Raw genomic sequence first — 16,999 nt, forward strand, 5'->3', positions numbered from 1 at the left:
ACTAGGCCACTGCAACACCTTGATTTTTTTCCCTCTTGAACCAGGCCTTGGTTTTCTTGGCTGTGTGCTTTGGGTCGTTTTCTTGTTGGAAGATGAAATGACGACCCATCTTAAGATCCTTGATGGAGGAGCGGAGGTTCTTGGCCAAAATCTCCAGGTAGGCCGAGCTATCCATCTTCCCATGGATGCGGACCAGATGGCCAGGCCTCTTGGCTGAGAAACAGCCCCACAGCATGATGCTGCCACCACCATGCTTGACTGTAGAGATGGTATTCTTGGGGTCGTATGCAGTGCCATCCAGTCTCCAAACATCACGTGTGTGATTGGCACCAAAGATCTCGATCTTGGTCTCATCAGACCAGAGAACCTTGAACCAGTCTGTCTCAGAGTCCTCCAAGTGATCATGAGCAAACTGTAGACGAGCCTTGACATGACGCTTTGAAAGTAAAGGTACCTTACGGGCTTGTCTGGAACGGAGATCATTGCGGTGGAGTACGTTACTTATGGTATTGACTGAAACCAATGTCCCCACTGCCATGAGCTCCTTCCTTGTTGTCCTTGGGTTAGCCTTGACTCTTCGGACAAGCCTGGCCTCGGCACGGGAGGAAACTTTCAAAGGCTGTCCAGGCCGTGGAAGGCTAACAGTAGTTCCATAAGCCTTCCACTTCCGGATGATGCTCCCAACAGTGGAGACAGGTAGGCCCAACTCCTTGGAAAGGGTTTTGTACCCCTTGCCAGCCTTGTGACCCTCCACGATCTTGTCTCTGATGGCCTTGGAATGCTCCTTTGTCTTTCCCATGTTGACCAAGTATGAGTGCTGTTCACAAGTTTGGGGAGGGTCTTAATTAGTCAGAAAAGGCTGGAAAAAGAGATAATTAATCCAAACATGTGAAGCTCATTGTTCTTTGTGCCTGAAATACTTCTTAATACTTTAGGGGAACCAAACAGAATTCTGGTGGTTTGAGGGGTTGAATAATAAATGACCCTCTGAATAAACTTTTCACAATATAAAAAAAAAAGAAATAACATTCTTTTTTGCTGCAGTGCATTTCACACTTCCAGGCTGATCTACAGTCCAAATGTCACAATGCCAAGGTAATTCCGAATGTGTAAACCTGCTAAATCTGCAGGGGGTTGAAGACTACTTGTAGGCACTGTAACTCCAAATATAAGGCTCTGTGCGCACTAGGCCGTTTTGCCCGCGGATTTGCTGCAGAAATTTCTTGAGAAATGTCTGCAATCTTTGTGCAGACATTTCCCAGCAAATCCTATGAGAAAAAAAAATAGCTGTGCGCACTGTGCGGATTTTTCTCAAGAAATTTCCTTGAGAAAATTTTCTCGAGAAACTTTCTTGAGAAAATGAGCATGTCCATTATTTTCCGCAGGTACCTGCGGTATACCCCCGGAATTTCACTCCATTCACTGTAATGTAATCGCGAAATTCCGAGGGAATACCGCAGGTAGCAAATGATGTGCGGTATACCCCCCGGTATAGCCGCGATTTACCTGCGGTAATGCTCATCGCTGCCTGCGGTTTTGCAGGAAGCGATGTCATTATGCCAGGAAGAGGAAGCGGAGCAGAGTAAACACAGACGTCACACTCCCTGGACGCCGCACAGAAGCGCTTCCGTGCGACCTCCAGGTGCCCGTGCAGTCTGTGTCCTGCTCCGGCCTCGCGGCTGCCTGCACTGCAGGGTGTCAGTGTCTGCCCACAGTATCGGCAGCTTGTCACGCTGCAGCGCAGGCAGACACTGACACAGGCAGACACTGACACTGCACTGACACTACGGACCCTCAGAGGTTCTTCCTTGCCATATTAGTAACAGTCCAGACCATTCGGTCTCACCTCTTCTACTCATAAGGTATGCTCACATATGGAGTTCACATTTCACTGGTTTCATATTATAATCTTATGTACTCAGAATTGTATAATTTGGTCTTTTAGACGGACTAGCTCCCTCTCTCCACTTCATCTCATTAACCTTTTACTAGAGGCCCTGATATTGGGTACCCACCTCTGCAGGTATGCCCGCAATACCTCTTTATCCCCTCTTTCTAAGTAAACCTGATGACATGTACCGATAATATTTTTTATTTTATTTTATTTTTTCGCCTTTATAGCATTATTCTGGTATGAGAAATTTCGCATTTACCTGAGATGCCTGGGTGCTTGCTCTGAGAATTTATTCACTATTGACATAGGTATGTCACCCACTGCTGCTCCTTTTTCAAATGTGATATAGTATATTGTTTCACCCCCAAGGGGACTACTACTGTGACCATGGGAATTTTCCACATATATCCCTATGGAAAGCTTTTTTTGTTTTTTGTTTTTTCTAACATGTACATTTCCTTTCCTGTAAAATACACATGTATATTGCATTGTTTGTGACCTTGTATATCTTTTCTTTTCTATATAAAAAAATCAGTCCTTGAAGAAAACCTTCGGGTTGAAACGTTGGACAATTAAAGAATTTAGACAAATAAAAAAAATTTTTGAGCACCATATTGGACTCTTTTCATATTTTCCTAAGTGTGCCGGAGTATACATTTTGTTTGATCTACCTTTTCTCCAGAGCACCTACTTGATACAATTGGTTGAGCCAGGTCTATTCTTAAACCTCATCTTATGCATTGTCCTGCAGTACCAAAAGTGGCCTGCAGACAAGGGAGGCGCTAGAGAGTAGTCGTGTGTAACAAATCAGTGAACAGCTGCGGATTTCTGAGTGACTTCCCCGCCTGTTCATGACAAATTAGTGGCAGCGGTGGGATATAGAGCATTAGTGATCTGGTTTGAGCAATCATCCCTTTCACTAAAAACTTGCAAACATTTTGAGGATCGAACTCAGTGTTTAAATATACCTGGAACAATACCGTACGTGTAGCAGTTACCCCTTCCCCTCTCTCTTGTTTTCCTACCCCATCTTTTATTTGGCAATAATGGATGCTGTGACAGAAGCCTGGTATAATCAGGAGAAGGACGTTCTTGCTGCACTCTGCAGATCCAAGTTGATTGATGGCCATGTCAAAACGAAGCAGGACCTCATTAAAGAACTTTTACAATGGGACGCAGAGCACGTTCATTCCCTCAGTGCTGAAGAAGGGGATGCAAGCCAAGCCCAGGACGGGGATGCAAGCCAAGCCCAGGACGGGGCTGCTGCAGAGTCCCCACCATCAACTGCAAGCCAGAGCAGCGGCCAGGGCAGCATGGACTCCTACCTGCAGATAGCCCTACAGCAACTCGCTGCAGATGACCGGCAGGGACGGCAAAACCTCATTCAGCAATTTCATGAGAGAGCCGAGCGCCAGGCCCAGGCCGAGCGAGAGGCTGAGAGAGCAGAGCGAGAGCGTCAAGCCCTAAGAGACCATGAATTGAACATCCTCAAAGCCCAGCAGCAGACATCTTCCTCACTGAACGGTGAGTCCAATAATGCCAGCAGCTTTAACCCCCGACCAGAGCACTTTCCTGTGATGGAAAAGGACGGTGACTTGGACACCTTTCTGAGGGGATTTGAAAAGACTTGCTTGCAGTACCAGTTGCCCTCAGCACAATTGGCACGATACTTAACCCCAGGGCTGCGAGGCAAGGCCCTGGATGTGTTTGCCAGTCTCCTTCAAGAGCAGAGTGGAGACTATGGGGCCATAAAGCAGGCCCTAATACGGAAGTATCAGCTGACTCCAGAGGTGTACCGAAAATAATTCCGGACCCTCCAGCGCGGACCTCATGACAGCTACAGCGATTTGGAGGGTGGGCTCCAGACCACCTTTGACCAGTGGATCCAAGGACTGTCCGTTACAACCTTTGAGGGGCTAAAGGACCTCATGGTGAAGGACCAACTCCTACATGTCTGTCTTGTGGAGGTTCGACAGTTTGTTATGGACCGAGAGCCCAAGGAGGCCTCAAAAGCAGCCCAGATTGCCGACGCCTATGTGGCCAACCGTGCATCGGAGGTGCGGAAGGCGTCCACCGCCAGCTGGAAAGGGGGTAAGATGACAACTACGACCACCCCTGCCCCTACCAGCCGACCTCCCGTAGGTCCTGTGTCATCCACCAGTGCCCGGCCCACCTCTGACACTTGCAGGTGTTTTTCCTGCAACCAGCCTGGACACCTCAGCTCCGCTTGTCCAGAGAGGCAGAAGAGGAACCCCACATCCAAGGCCCAAGGGCCTGGTGAAACTGTCCTTTTGGCAAGGGAGGCGGGTGGTAGGGCCTGCGAAAACCTACACCCCGTCACCGTGGGTGGAACCCTCACTGTGGGGCTCAAGGACACTGGGGCCGACAGAACACTGGTCCGCCACGAACTGGTACCCCCTGAAAACTTTATCCCGGGAAAACTCCTGACTGTCACTGTGGCTGGGGGTGTTCACCAATCCTTCCCAATGGCCCTTGTTCCCCTCAACTGGGGTGCTGGGAGAGGGTGGAGGGAAGTGGGGGTGGACGAACATCTACCAACCAATGTTTTATTGGGGACTGATCTGGGGCGATTAGTTGCACAATTTCTCCCTGATGATCCTCCCGAATCCATTAAGTCACGTGATACAAATGTTGTTAAATCATGTGATGCAAATGTTGTGGATAAGTCATGCGACCCGAATGCGGATATCCAGAACGTAATTACAAATGTTGTGCATGGTAATAAAGTGGAGGTTTGTACAGGGGAACTCAGCCATGCCACGCTGCAGGGTGACGTGGCTGAGGACGACCCCAAGGTAGCAAGTGTCTGTGCTGACAGAGATGGAGGCAGACATGAGAACCACGAGGACAGTGGTCAAATGCAGCTGAGCAGTGTCACAGCGGACAGTGACACAGCCAGTAGTACCTGTCAGGCTGATGGGGAAGAGTGGTTATTCCCCGGGGAGACAGCCTTCATCGGTGCTGTCACCCGCAGTCAGAGTGCCCAGAACGCAAATGAAACCTTGCATTCTGACACCTCTTCACCCAGAGGGATAACGGAACAGGTTACGGACCCAGAGCAGGTCCCAGAGGGTCCCGGTGAGGTCGGAACCTTAACGTCACTTTTGGCTGCCTCTAGCCAAGAGTTCCAGGTGGCTCTATGAACTGATGCCAGTCTAGAGACGTTAAGGGACCTCGCAGAAAAGCCCTCCTCCGAGACCGATAAGGAGAGGGTATTCTGGGACCAGGGGAGATTGTACCGGGAGACTGTTCCCTGTAACCCCCAACAAGAGTGGCTGAAGGAAAGACAGCTGGTGCTGGTAGTGCCTCACCGCTTTAGGGGTGAGTTGCTGCGGATTGCCCATGAGATCCCACTCGCCGGACACTTGGGGGTCAGCAAAACCAAGGCCCGGCTGTCTCACCACTTCTATTGGCCCAAAATGGGGACAGATGTTGCCAATTACTGCCGCTCCTGTATCACATGCCAAAGAGTGGGAAAGTCAGGGCCTGCTCCCAAAGCTCCCCTGATCTCTTTGCCGGTGATAGCGGAGCCTTTCCAGAGGGTCGCTGTGGACATCGTCGGGCCTCTGGCCGTCCCCAGCAGCTCTGGAAAACGTTTCATCCTTACTGTGGTAGACTATGCTACCCAGTATCCGGAAGCAGTGGCTCTGTCCTCAGTTAGGGCCGATAAGGTGGCAGATGCCCGCCTGGCCATATTCTCCCAAGTAGGATTTCCCAGGGAGATGCTTACCGACCAGGGGACTCAGTTCATGTCTCGTCTAATGGAGGCTCCCTGTAAGAAAATGCAGGTGCGACATCTGATATCAAGCGCTTATCACCCACAGACCAATGGTTTGTGTGAGCGATTTATTGGTACCCTTGAGCAGATGCTTAAGATGCTGGTTGAGTCACATGGACGCGACTGGGAGTGGTATCTCTCACACCTGCTGTTTGCTTACAGGGAGGTACCACAGGCCTCAATGGGGTTTTCCCCCTTCAAGCTCCTGTATGGCAGACAAGTCCGGGGGCCTCTTGGTCTGGTAAGGGAATCCTGGGAAGAGGAACTGAACTCCCCAGAAGTGTCCGTTGTGGAGTATGTCATTCGGCTCCGTGACAAAATGCAGTCAATGACGCAGATGGTGCATGAGAATATGGTGCAAGCCCAGGCCAGCCAGAAGCGATGGTACGACCAACACGCTCGAGAGCGGGTGTACGAAGTGGGTCAGAAGGTGTGGGTCCTAGTCCCAATGACCCAGAACAAGCTTCAGGCGGCCTGGGAGGGTCCATACCTTGTGCATCAGCGCCTCAATGACGTAAACTACGTGGTTACCATCAACCATGCCAAGAAGAGGCAAAAGGTCTTCCATCTCAACATGATAAAAGCTCATCATGACAGGGAAGCGTTTGCCCTTCCCATGTGTAGTCTTCCCGAGGAAGGCGAAAGTGAAGTCCTGGTGGACTTGCTCGCCACGGCCCGGGATGAAGGGTCTATCAAGGAGGCGGCAATGAACCCACAGCTATCCATGGACCAAAGGTCCCAGCTACGGGAGGTATTCCGGCCCTACCTGATGACCTTCACGAATGTCCCAGGGAAGACATCCCTAGCCACCCACCAGGTGGACACAGGGAGTCATTCCCCTGTCCATCAACCCCCTTACCGTGTCTCCCTAGAGGTACAAAAAGACATAAAAAGGAGATTGATGAAATGCTAGTCCTGGAAGTGATCCAGAGGTCAGAAAGTGCATGGGCCTCGCCTGTAGTTTTGGTTCCAAAAAAGGACCGGACAACCCGGTTTTGTATGGACTACAGGAGGCTAAATGCAATCACAGCACCCGATGCGTACCCAATGCCACGCATCGATGAGCTACTGGATTGTTTAGCCGGGGCCCGGTACCTGACAATCATGGACCTGAGTCGAGGGTACTGGCAGATTCCTATGTCCAAAGAAGCACAAGAAAGTTCCGCCTTCATCACCCCATTCGGGCAGTACGAATCCCTCGTCATGTCCTTTGGCATGAGAAATGCCCCTGCCACTTTCCAGCGATTGGTCGACCAGCTGCTTGAGGGACTAGGAGGGTTTGCAGTCGCTTACCTGGATGACATTGCCATCATTAGTCCCACTTGGGAGGAACACCTGGGGCACCTGGAGCAGGTGCTCAGGCGGATCCAAAGCGCTGGTCTGACTATAAAGCCAGGGAAGTGTCAGATTGGCATGACGGAGGTACAGTACCTCGGACACAGAGTGGGTGGCGGGACCCTGAAACCAGAGCCAGGGAAGGTTGATGTCATCACCTCCTGGCCTACCCCCAAGTCAAAGAAGCAGGTGATGCCCTTCTTGGGTACGGCAGGGTACTATAGGAAGTTCGTTCCTAACTATAGTACTCTTGCTAAGCCGTTGATGGACCTCACCAAAAAGAAGCTACCGCAAGTTGTCACCTGGACAGATGACTGTGAACGGCCCTTCAGGGCACTGAAAGCTGCCCTCGCCAATTCCCCAATCCTACAAGCCCCAGACTTCACCCGACTGTTCATAGTTCAGACAGATGCCAGTGCATTTGGCCTGGGTGCAGTACTCAGCCAGGTAAATGGGGAGGGAGAAGAGCATCCAGTGGTGTTTCTCAGCCGTAAGCTCTTACCTCGGGACGTGGCCTACGCCACTGTGGAGGAGTGCCTTGCTATAGTGTGGGCCCTGCGGAAGCTGCAGCCCTACCTATATGGGCGCAACTTCACCATAGTAACAGACCACAACCCTCTCAGCTGGCTACACCGGGTGGCCGGCGACAATGGTAAGCTACTGCGGTGGAGCTTGGCATTACAGCAGTATGATTTTACCATTCAACACAGGAAGGGTGTTGAGCATGGCAACGCTGACGGGTTGTCCCGGCAGGGGGATGCCAGCGAGGTAGGCTTAGGAGACGATTGGCAAATCAATCTCCCATGCTACCTCAAAAAGGGGGAGGTGTCATGTAAAACTGTTGAAGGGTGTTCACCCCCCTCATTTCCACCATCAGCTACAGATCATCATGACGATTATCTGATCGGCCTGAAAGCTTAAGGTATTTACGACATGGGTGATGGAAGATCTACAGAAAAAGTAGATGCAGAGAAAGACAATCCTTTGTGCTATTTGACGGGAAAACTTCCAAAGCAGGTTTTAAGTGCTGCTTTAATGCTAGAAAAATGAAAAACATTTTGCCAGAATCCCTGTGTCGTGCGGAACCCAGCGCACCGTCTCGCCTGACGGGGAGATCGCCAGGATCACGACCAATTAGTATTGGCCAGTAAAATTGTACTAGAGGCGTTGTGTTTGGTAACAATGTAACTGTAAAATCGAGATATCAAATATGACGCTAATATCTTTCACCTGAGTGGCCCAGGAGCAAAGATATGAAAAACCCTAGAATTATGGAACTTTGTGAACATCGGAGCACAGCCCACAAGCGACTGTAAAATGATGTCACAGAGAAAGGGGGGTTAGCTAAGGCATAATAGGAACTAGGTCCTTTCTGGGGGGTCAGTCAGTACTTGGAGGGCATCATGAAGGGTGATGCTGGCCGTCCTACCATCTTGGAGTTCCCTCCACTCCCTAAGTAGACGCCACTTCTATGGCACAAGCTTAGTAAGTTTCATGTTTATACTTTTTATTTTAATGTAACTGTCTACTGTATTTGTATTGTTCCCTTTTGTAAATTCTTGTATATTTTTTAAACACTGCCTATTTTCGGATTAAATATATAAAAATGTAATAGTTTCTTCCTCATACTTTATATACGAATCCAATAAACCCGAAGGGCCTTATGCTATCTGTAACGGGTCCCCAGCTACCTGTAGAAAGTCTGGGTGGTGGCAGCATAATTGTTATTGCATAGAATTATTGGAGTGCTATCATTAAGGGTACGGAGGTTTATATATATATATATTCCATTAGCAGGAATCGGTGATATATACATTTACACTTGCTGTGAGACCTCCAATATTTGGCATTATTAGCTCAGCAGCCTCATCTTATGCATTGTCCTGCAGTACCAAAAGTGGCCTGCAGACCAGGGAGGCGCTAGAGAGTAGTCGTGTGTAACAAATCAGTGAACAGCTGCGGATTTCTGAGTGACTTCCCCGCCTGTTCATGACAGAGGGCTCTATTCCTATATATTATATAGAGTCATTACACACAGAGGGATCTATTTCAAGTATTTATTTCCGTTGATGATTATGGCTTACAGACAATGAAAACCCAAAAGTCATTATCTCAGAAAATTAGAATAATTACCAGAAAACACCTGCAAAGGCTTCCTAAGGATTTAAAATGGTCCCTTAGTCTGGTTCAGTAGGTTGCACAATCATGGGGAAGACTGCTGACTTCACAGATGTTCAGAAGGCAGTCATTGACACACTCCACAAGGAGCGTAAGCCACAAAAGGTCATTGTTAAAGAAGCTGGCTCTTCACAGAGTGCTGTATTCAAGCATATTAACAGAAAGTTGAGTGGAAGGAAAAGGTGTGGTAGAAAAAGGTGCACAAGCAACCGGGATAACTGCAGCCGTGATAGGATTGTTAAGAAAAGGCCATTCAAAATTTGGGGTAGATTCACAAGGAGTGGACGCTGCTGGAGTCAGTGCTTCAAGAGCCACCGCACACAGACGTATCCAGGACATGGGCTACAAGTGTCACATTCCTTGTGTCAAGCCACTCATGACCAATAGACAACGCCAGAAGCGTCTTACCTGGGCCAAGGAGAAAAAGATCTGGACTGTTGCTCATGGTCCAAGGTGTTGTTTTCAGATGAAAGTAAATTTTGCATTTCATTTGGAAATCGCAGTCCCAGAGTCTGGAGGAAGAGTGGAGAGGCCACAATCCAAACTGCTGAGATCTAGTGTGAAGCCTCCACAACCAGTGATGGTTTGGGGAGCCATGTCATCTGCTGGTGTAGGTCCACTGTGTTTTATCAAGACCAAAGTCAGCACAGCCGTCTACCGGGAAATTTTAGAGCACTTCAAGCTTCCCTCTGCCCACAAGCTTTTTGGAGATGGAAATTTCATTTTCCAGCAGGACTTGGCACCCGTCCACACTGCCAAAAGTACCAATATATGGTTTACTAACCACAGTATCACTGTGCTTGATTGGCTAGCAAACTCGCCTGACCTAAACCCCATAGAGAATCTATGAGAGACACCAAAGCCAACAATGCAGAAGAGCTGAAGGCTGCTATCAATGCAACCTGGGCTTCCATAACAGCTCAGCAGTGCCACAGGCTGATCGCCTCCATGCCACATTGCCACATTGATGCAGTAATTCATGCAAAAGGCGCCCAAACCAAGTATTGAGGCATTTACTGTACAGACTTTTCAGCAGGTGCCAACATTTCTGAGTTTAAAATCATTTTTTCAATTGGAATATAATATTCTAATTTTCTGAGATAATGCCATTTGGGTTTTCATTGGCTGTAAGCTATAATAATCACATTAACGGAACTAAACACGTGAAATACATCCCTCTGTGTGTAATGACACTATATATATAATTGCCTTATTCTGTCTGTCTGTCTTGCTCCAAAATTGTGTCACCGTGACAGTGTCATTACAGTGACAACTGTCGGATTGGATGCTGGGCTCGGCCTGGCCCCGCCCTCCCCACGGATTGGCCGCTCGTCTCGGCCTGGCCCCGCCCCCGCACGAATTAGCCGCTCGCCCCGGCCCTCCGCATGCATCACCCGCTCCAGCGTACACCGGCTCCCGGTACACGTGCAGGGAGCCGGCATACGCTGACGCCTCGCCCGCTCAGCCCCGCTCCAGCGTACACCGGCTCCCGGTACACATGTGCAGGGAGCCGGCATACGCTGACGCCTCGCCCGCTCGCCCCCGCCACACGTTGGCACACTCGGCCCCGCCCCCGGCGGACATAACCTTGCGATGTTGGGATCGTGACGGAGCCGGTGTACGCTGGTAACCATGATACACATCGCGTAACTATAGGAAGCACTTCCCTTAGTTACCCGATGTGTATCATGGTTACCAGCGTACACCGGCTCCCGGTACACATGTGCAGGGAGCCGGCATATGCTAACGCCTCGCCCGCTCAGCCCCACCCCCGGCACACGTTGCCACGCTCGGACCCGCCCCCGGCGGCCCAAGCATGGGGGATGGAGCACGATGGGGGGTGTGCAGCATGGAGGATGGAGCACGATGGGGGGTGTGCAGCATGGAGGATGGAGCACGATGGGGGGTGTGCAGCATGGAGCACGATGGGGGGTGTGCAGCATGGGAGATGGAGCACGATGGGGGGTGTGCAGCATGGGAGATGGAGCATGATGGGGGGTGCGCAGCATGGGGGATGGAGCACGATGAGGGATGCGCAGCATGGGGGATGGAGCACGATGAGGGGTGCGCAGCATAGGGGATGGAGCACGATGGGGGGTGCGCAGCATAGAGGATGGAGCACGATGGGGGGTGTGCAGCATGGAGGATGGAGCACGATGGGGGATGCGCAGCATGGAGGATGGAGCACGATGGGGGGTGCGCAGCATAGAGGATGGAGCACGATGGGGGGTGTGCAGCATGGAGGATGGAGCACGATGGGGGATGCGCAGCATGGAGGATGGAGCACGATGGGGGGTGTGCAGCATGGAGGATGGAGCACGATGGGGGGTACACAGTATGGGGGATGGAGCACGATGGGGGGTGCGCAGCATGGGGGATGGAGCACGATGGGGGGGTGCGCAGCATGGGGGATGGAGCACGATAGGGGGTGCACAGCATGTCGGATGGAGCATGATGAGGTGTGCGCAGTATGGGGGATGGAGCACGATGAGGGGTGCACACCTCCCCCCAAAACACACACACACCGCCACACCCGCACAACACACCACACACACACACTGGGAACCACAAACACCGCCCTACACAGACACCCACACACACAGAGACAACGCCGCACACACACAACACCCAAACACCGCGGCATACATAAATATACGCACATACCGCGCAACACACACACTGCTCAAAACATACCTCCCCCAAAACACACACACGCACTCCACACCCACACAAACCGCGCAACACACACAACACCACACACACAGAACGCTGCAGACACACAGCGCTCCACAAACAACGCAACACACACAACGCAACAGACATACAACACCGCTCACACACCCCCACACCCAGACAACACCCAGAACATTTACAGCGCCCTGTACAAACACTGGCAACTACACACAACAACATATAACAAAAATCATACATTAACTACACAATACGTAAATTCTAGAATACCCGATGCGTTAGAATCGGGCCACTTTCTAGTATAATATATAGGAATAGATCCCTCTGTGTGTAATGACTATATAATATATAGGAATAGATCCCTCTGTGTGTAATGACTCTATAATATATAGGAATAGATCCCTCTGTGTGTAATGCCTCTATATAATATATAGGAATAGATCCCTCTGTGTGTAATGACTCTATATAATATATAGGAATAGATCCCTCTGTGTGTAATGACTCTATATAATATATAGGAATAGATCCCTCTGTGTGTAATGACACTATATAATGCGTTTCCCTTTTTGTATTGAATTACTGAAATAAATTAACTTTTTGATCTTCTAATTTATTGAGATGCACATGTAACTGTAAATTTATGAATGCTCCTCTAAAATGTTTATTATTTTTTTTTACAGGGAATTTGTGAAGTATGGACATCAATAACAGCAAAATCCATGACATTATTTTATCTGGATTTCCAGATTTACATTTCCAAGGGTTATTCTTCATGATATTTCTTCTTATCTACATATTTATTGTTTTAGGGAATGGGGTGATATTATTCTTGGTTCTGACCGAACCCAGTCTCCGGTCACCTATGTATTTCTTCATTGGGGCTTTATCTTCTCTAGAAATCTGTTATACCGCCGTTACTATCCCTAAAATTTTGGCCGATCTACTGGCCGAGGAGAAGAGGATATCTTTCAGTAGTTGCCTTCTACAAGCTTACTTCCTACATGTACTGGGTGTTGCCGAATGTTCTATGCTCACATTAATGGCCTTTGACCGGTATTTGGCCATCTGCAAACCTTTACGATACTTGACCACTATGACTACTGGGTTGTTTATGAAACTTGTCCTTCTATGTCTGCTGTGGTCTTTATATTCTCCAGTTATGGAGACAATTTTAATTTCTCATCTTCCTTTCTGTGGTTCAAATCGGATAGAGAACATTTTCTGTGATTTTCCTCCTCTCATTAATTTAGCATGTTCTGACACCAGATTCTTTAAGATGGCGGAGTTGGCTCTTTTTGTGTGTACTTCTTTCTTACATGAAGATTTTATTTGATATTCTGAAGATTAAGTCTGAAGTTGGGCGTCAGAAAGCCTTCTCTACCTGTGGCACCCATCTTATTGTCGTTGTGTTATTTTTCGGCAGCATTGGTTTTATGTATATACGCACCGCCAGGTCCTATTCTCCAGACTACAACCGGGCAGTTAGTCTCACCTTTGCTGTTTTCACACCTTTAGTTAACCCTATCATATATGGCTTGAGAAACCAGGAAATTAAAAAATTGTTTAAAAAAACTTTGAATTGCTGTCTCTTGAAATAAAGTTGACGTAAAGGTTTCTTAAAGTAAATGTAAAGGGCGCATAACATCAGAAAATTACATTTTTGTTTTTAAATTATTTTTTTTAAACTTGAATGTGTTTTGTTTTTTTTTTATTTTATATTACAATCTTTTTTTTAAAAAACAAAAAAAAAACCAACAGATTAGTAATCCTGTAATTTTTACACTGGCCGCCAGGGCTCAGTCTCTGCCTGAAGCTCACAGCGGGCGGTCATGTTCTGTGGCCACGCGCTGTCACTTCAGATGTAGCAGAGCTGGAATCGTCATGGGGCCTTGTGTAAATTACTTCGGACTTGGGTGTTTTGGGGGTTAATAAAGGAGATTAGTAATGCTGTAATTTTTAAACTGGCCACTAGGGCTTTTTTTGACACTTCTTTTCTGTCCTTTCAGGAAGAGTTAACAGCATTCTCTTTATCAGCAGGGGCAGGATTACAATAGCCGGTGATAGCACAGGATCCACCAATCACAATAGGTGATTTCATAGCTGCCTTGCTCCCCCAGTCTTCATAATATTTGCACACACTCCTTAGACACTTCAATCCAAAATATATTGTCAGGGTCTCTGAGCACTCTGGCTGTTGTAATTGTGTTATTTCCTTAGACAAAAGCAAGCATAAGTCTATAAATGCCCCAGTGACCAGTGTAAAAATTGTAAGGTTGTTTTTTTTACCATTATTTTTTAATATAAATTGGGATATTTATAACAAAAAATACAAAAAAAATTAAAAAAATGCATACAATGCAAAAAAAACTTTATTTACTTAATAGATTATTTCACTTTAAGTGGTTCTTATCCTGTTTCTATATTGCTCTTTATGTTATTAGTAAATTTGTTATGTTTTCATTTTATAAAAAAAAAAAAAATTTACAAAAGATTTGGAACAATTTACAAAAAAATAATTTAGCCACACAAAATACTGTAGTTAATTATAATTTTTAGAAAATGAGAAAAACTAATGCTAACCTTGTAAGTTTTCTAATATTTTTTTTATTACAAACATATGGGAAATGTTAATTATTAACATTTCCCATATGTTTTTATTAAAAAAATATTAGAAAACTTACAAGGTTAGCATTAGTTTTTCTCATTTTCTAAAAACTTCAATAAATCTATTGTTTAGGTGATGATTCTGTTTCATGTACCTTTTAAGGGGCATATAAAATAGAAACTGCCCACAAATGTCCCTATTTTAAATAAGATAAAGCCTTAAAGTATCAATAAAATAGTTAACAATAGTTCAGTCAAAATACGAAAAAAAATCCTTTACCCTGAACAAATTCCAAGAAAGCGTTTTATTGGGTTTTTTGGTAGTATTACATGTAGGGAAAAACATACAAAATGTTTACCAAGATAGGGTTACCACAAAGGGTCCAAATGTGATGTCAAAGAATATGGCCGCCAAAGCTGTGAAATGTTAAAGGCGACTCACCTTTCAGTGTCTCTTATTTCTTTTACAATTACTACTATTATTATATTTATTATTTAATGATTTCCTTTACCTTCAGTCTATGACCACTCTGAAAGATGATATGCCATCAGTCTTCCATAGATTTATGAATGGCTTGCATGTTGTAAGGCGTACTGATCGGTACTGGGCAGGCCTGGGTTGTGACCAAGTCATCGAGCAAGCTCTGATGCGCTCCCTAAAAACTGCAGGACTCACCAGAGGAAGTGGAATGTCCGAACATCAGAGGGCCTTGTGGACTCGGTCTGTGCCAGTGTCCTCTTCCTACAGTGATGCAATGCAGGCTTTCACTCGCCAGAGCTTTGTCACCAGTGAACAACACAAGGAGGCAAGAACATCAAGGACGAGAAGAGATCGTGAAGACCTGGAGAAAATTGCAGATAAACTTGAGACCTTTTCACCTTTCTCTGATGAAGTGTCTCTTCGCAACATTATCACCGGTGTCAATGCAAATAAGGATGTGAATGTCCATAAACTGTTCACCATTGGCAGAGAAATAGTGGCAACAATGGAGGGTCACTCACTGTTTTCAGTTAAGTACAAGCGGTCAATGAAAGCAAGACCCTGGCATACAGTGAGGCAATTGACGTTGCTAGGGACAAAACAATAGACCCCGCTCTTTTGTTCCAAAGGTTTCTTGTGGTGTCTCAAACTGCTGATCTTTTCTTGATGAGGTGATGGCCTATGAACTTTCACCATACCCACCATCCCTCTTTGAGGCAAAACATCTCTTACGCAAACCAAACAAAGCACAACTGATGGCTACTATAAAAGAACAGAGTTCAGATGACACAGTACTCAAGGATGTACCAGAAGTGGAACATTTTGTTCTTGACGTAGGTTCTCTTCTCCATCGACTGAAGTGGTCAGAAAGAAAGACATATTGTTCAATCGCTGAAGACTATGCATCTTTCACAGTAAAGCACTATGGTAAGGCTACGATAGTATTTGATGGTTACATTGGAGGACCAAACACTAAGGACATTACCCATCAGCGACGGCGCAAAAATCGAACAAGTAAAGTGAACATTGCTGAAGGAACGAAATTTGTTGGGAAAAAGGAGGACTTCCTTTCGAATGTGGAGAACAAACAGTCTCTTATCAATCTCGTTTCACAGTGCATGAATGACTGAGGTTGCCACGTAATACAATCAGAGGGGGATGCAGATGTTGAGATTAAGGCATCCAACAAAAGTACTAGTCTCATTGGCGAAGATACAGATCTTTTGGTGTTGTTACTTCATTACACGTCAACCAGCGATAGCAAGAAGCTTTATTTCTACTCGGATAAAGGGAGTCCTGCAAGAATATACAACATTAAGGTTATGAAGAAGTTCCTGGGAAACCATGTCTGCAGCAGTCTTCTGTTCCTGCATGCATTCACGGGTTGCGATACCACTTCCGCGGTTTTTGGAATCGGAAAAAAACTAGGTCTACACAAGGTTTTGAAGGGAGACTCTGTCTTTAAAAGCTGTGCTAAAATGTTTTCCACACCTAAGAAAAACATAGCTGAGATTGAAGACACTGGGTGTAAAGTGATGGTGGCATTGTTCGGGGGCAAACCTGGAGACAATCTGTCTGCAATGAGGTATTCTCTGCAAAAAAGTTGGTTCAGCCAAAATCTTTGTTACACCTGAACGACTGCCACCGACCTCCTCTGCAGTGAAGTATCATGCCCTTCGGAGTTACCTCCAAGTGATGCTTTGGATGGACAACGGTGAGGCCATGGACACTACTGAATGGGGATGGGAATTGCAGAAGAAACAGTCTAGTTCCAGTGATGATGGATACTTCACCCGCGCCAGAAACACTTCTGAAAATAATTCACTGCAATTGTTCTCACGGTTGGTGTACACTTCGGTGCACTTGCAAAAGACACGGACTTACCTGTTCACGGTATGCGGACCATGTCAAGAAGGACATTGTGACAATATGAGTGAGGAAGCAGTGTCTGATGATGAAAGTAGTGACTATTGACCTGACACGGTTATTCAGTGATGAAGTAGGTCTTAAAATGCAC

The 16,999-nt window shown here is 46.9% G+C and overlaps 1 pseudogene; it reads left to right on the top strand.

The window, feature by feature from the left end:
* The first annotated feature begins 12,591 nt into the window (after positions 1-12,591).
* Positions 12,592-13,495, top strand: LOC142255870 (olfactory receptor 6N1-like; annotated as a pseudogene).
* Positions 13,496-16,999: the final 3,504 nt, after the last annotated feature.

The sequence above is a fragment of the Anomaloglossus baeobatrachus genome, chromosome 11 (assembly GCF_048569485.1).
Source record: "Anomaloglossus baeobatrachus isolate aAnoBae1 chromosome 11, aAnoBae1.hap1, whole genome shotgun sequence".
Lineage (NCBI taxonomy): Eukaryota > Metazoa > Chordata > Amphibia > Anura > Aromobatidae > Anomaloglossus > Anomaloglossus baeobatrachus.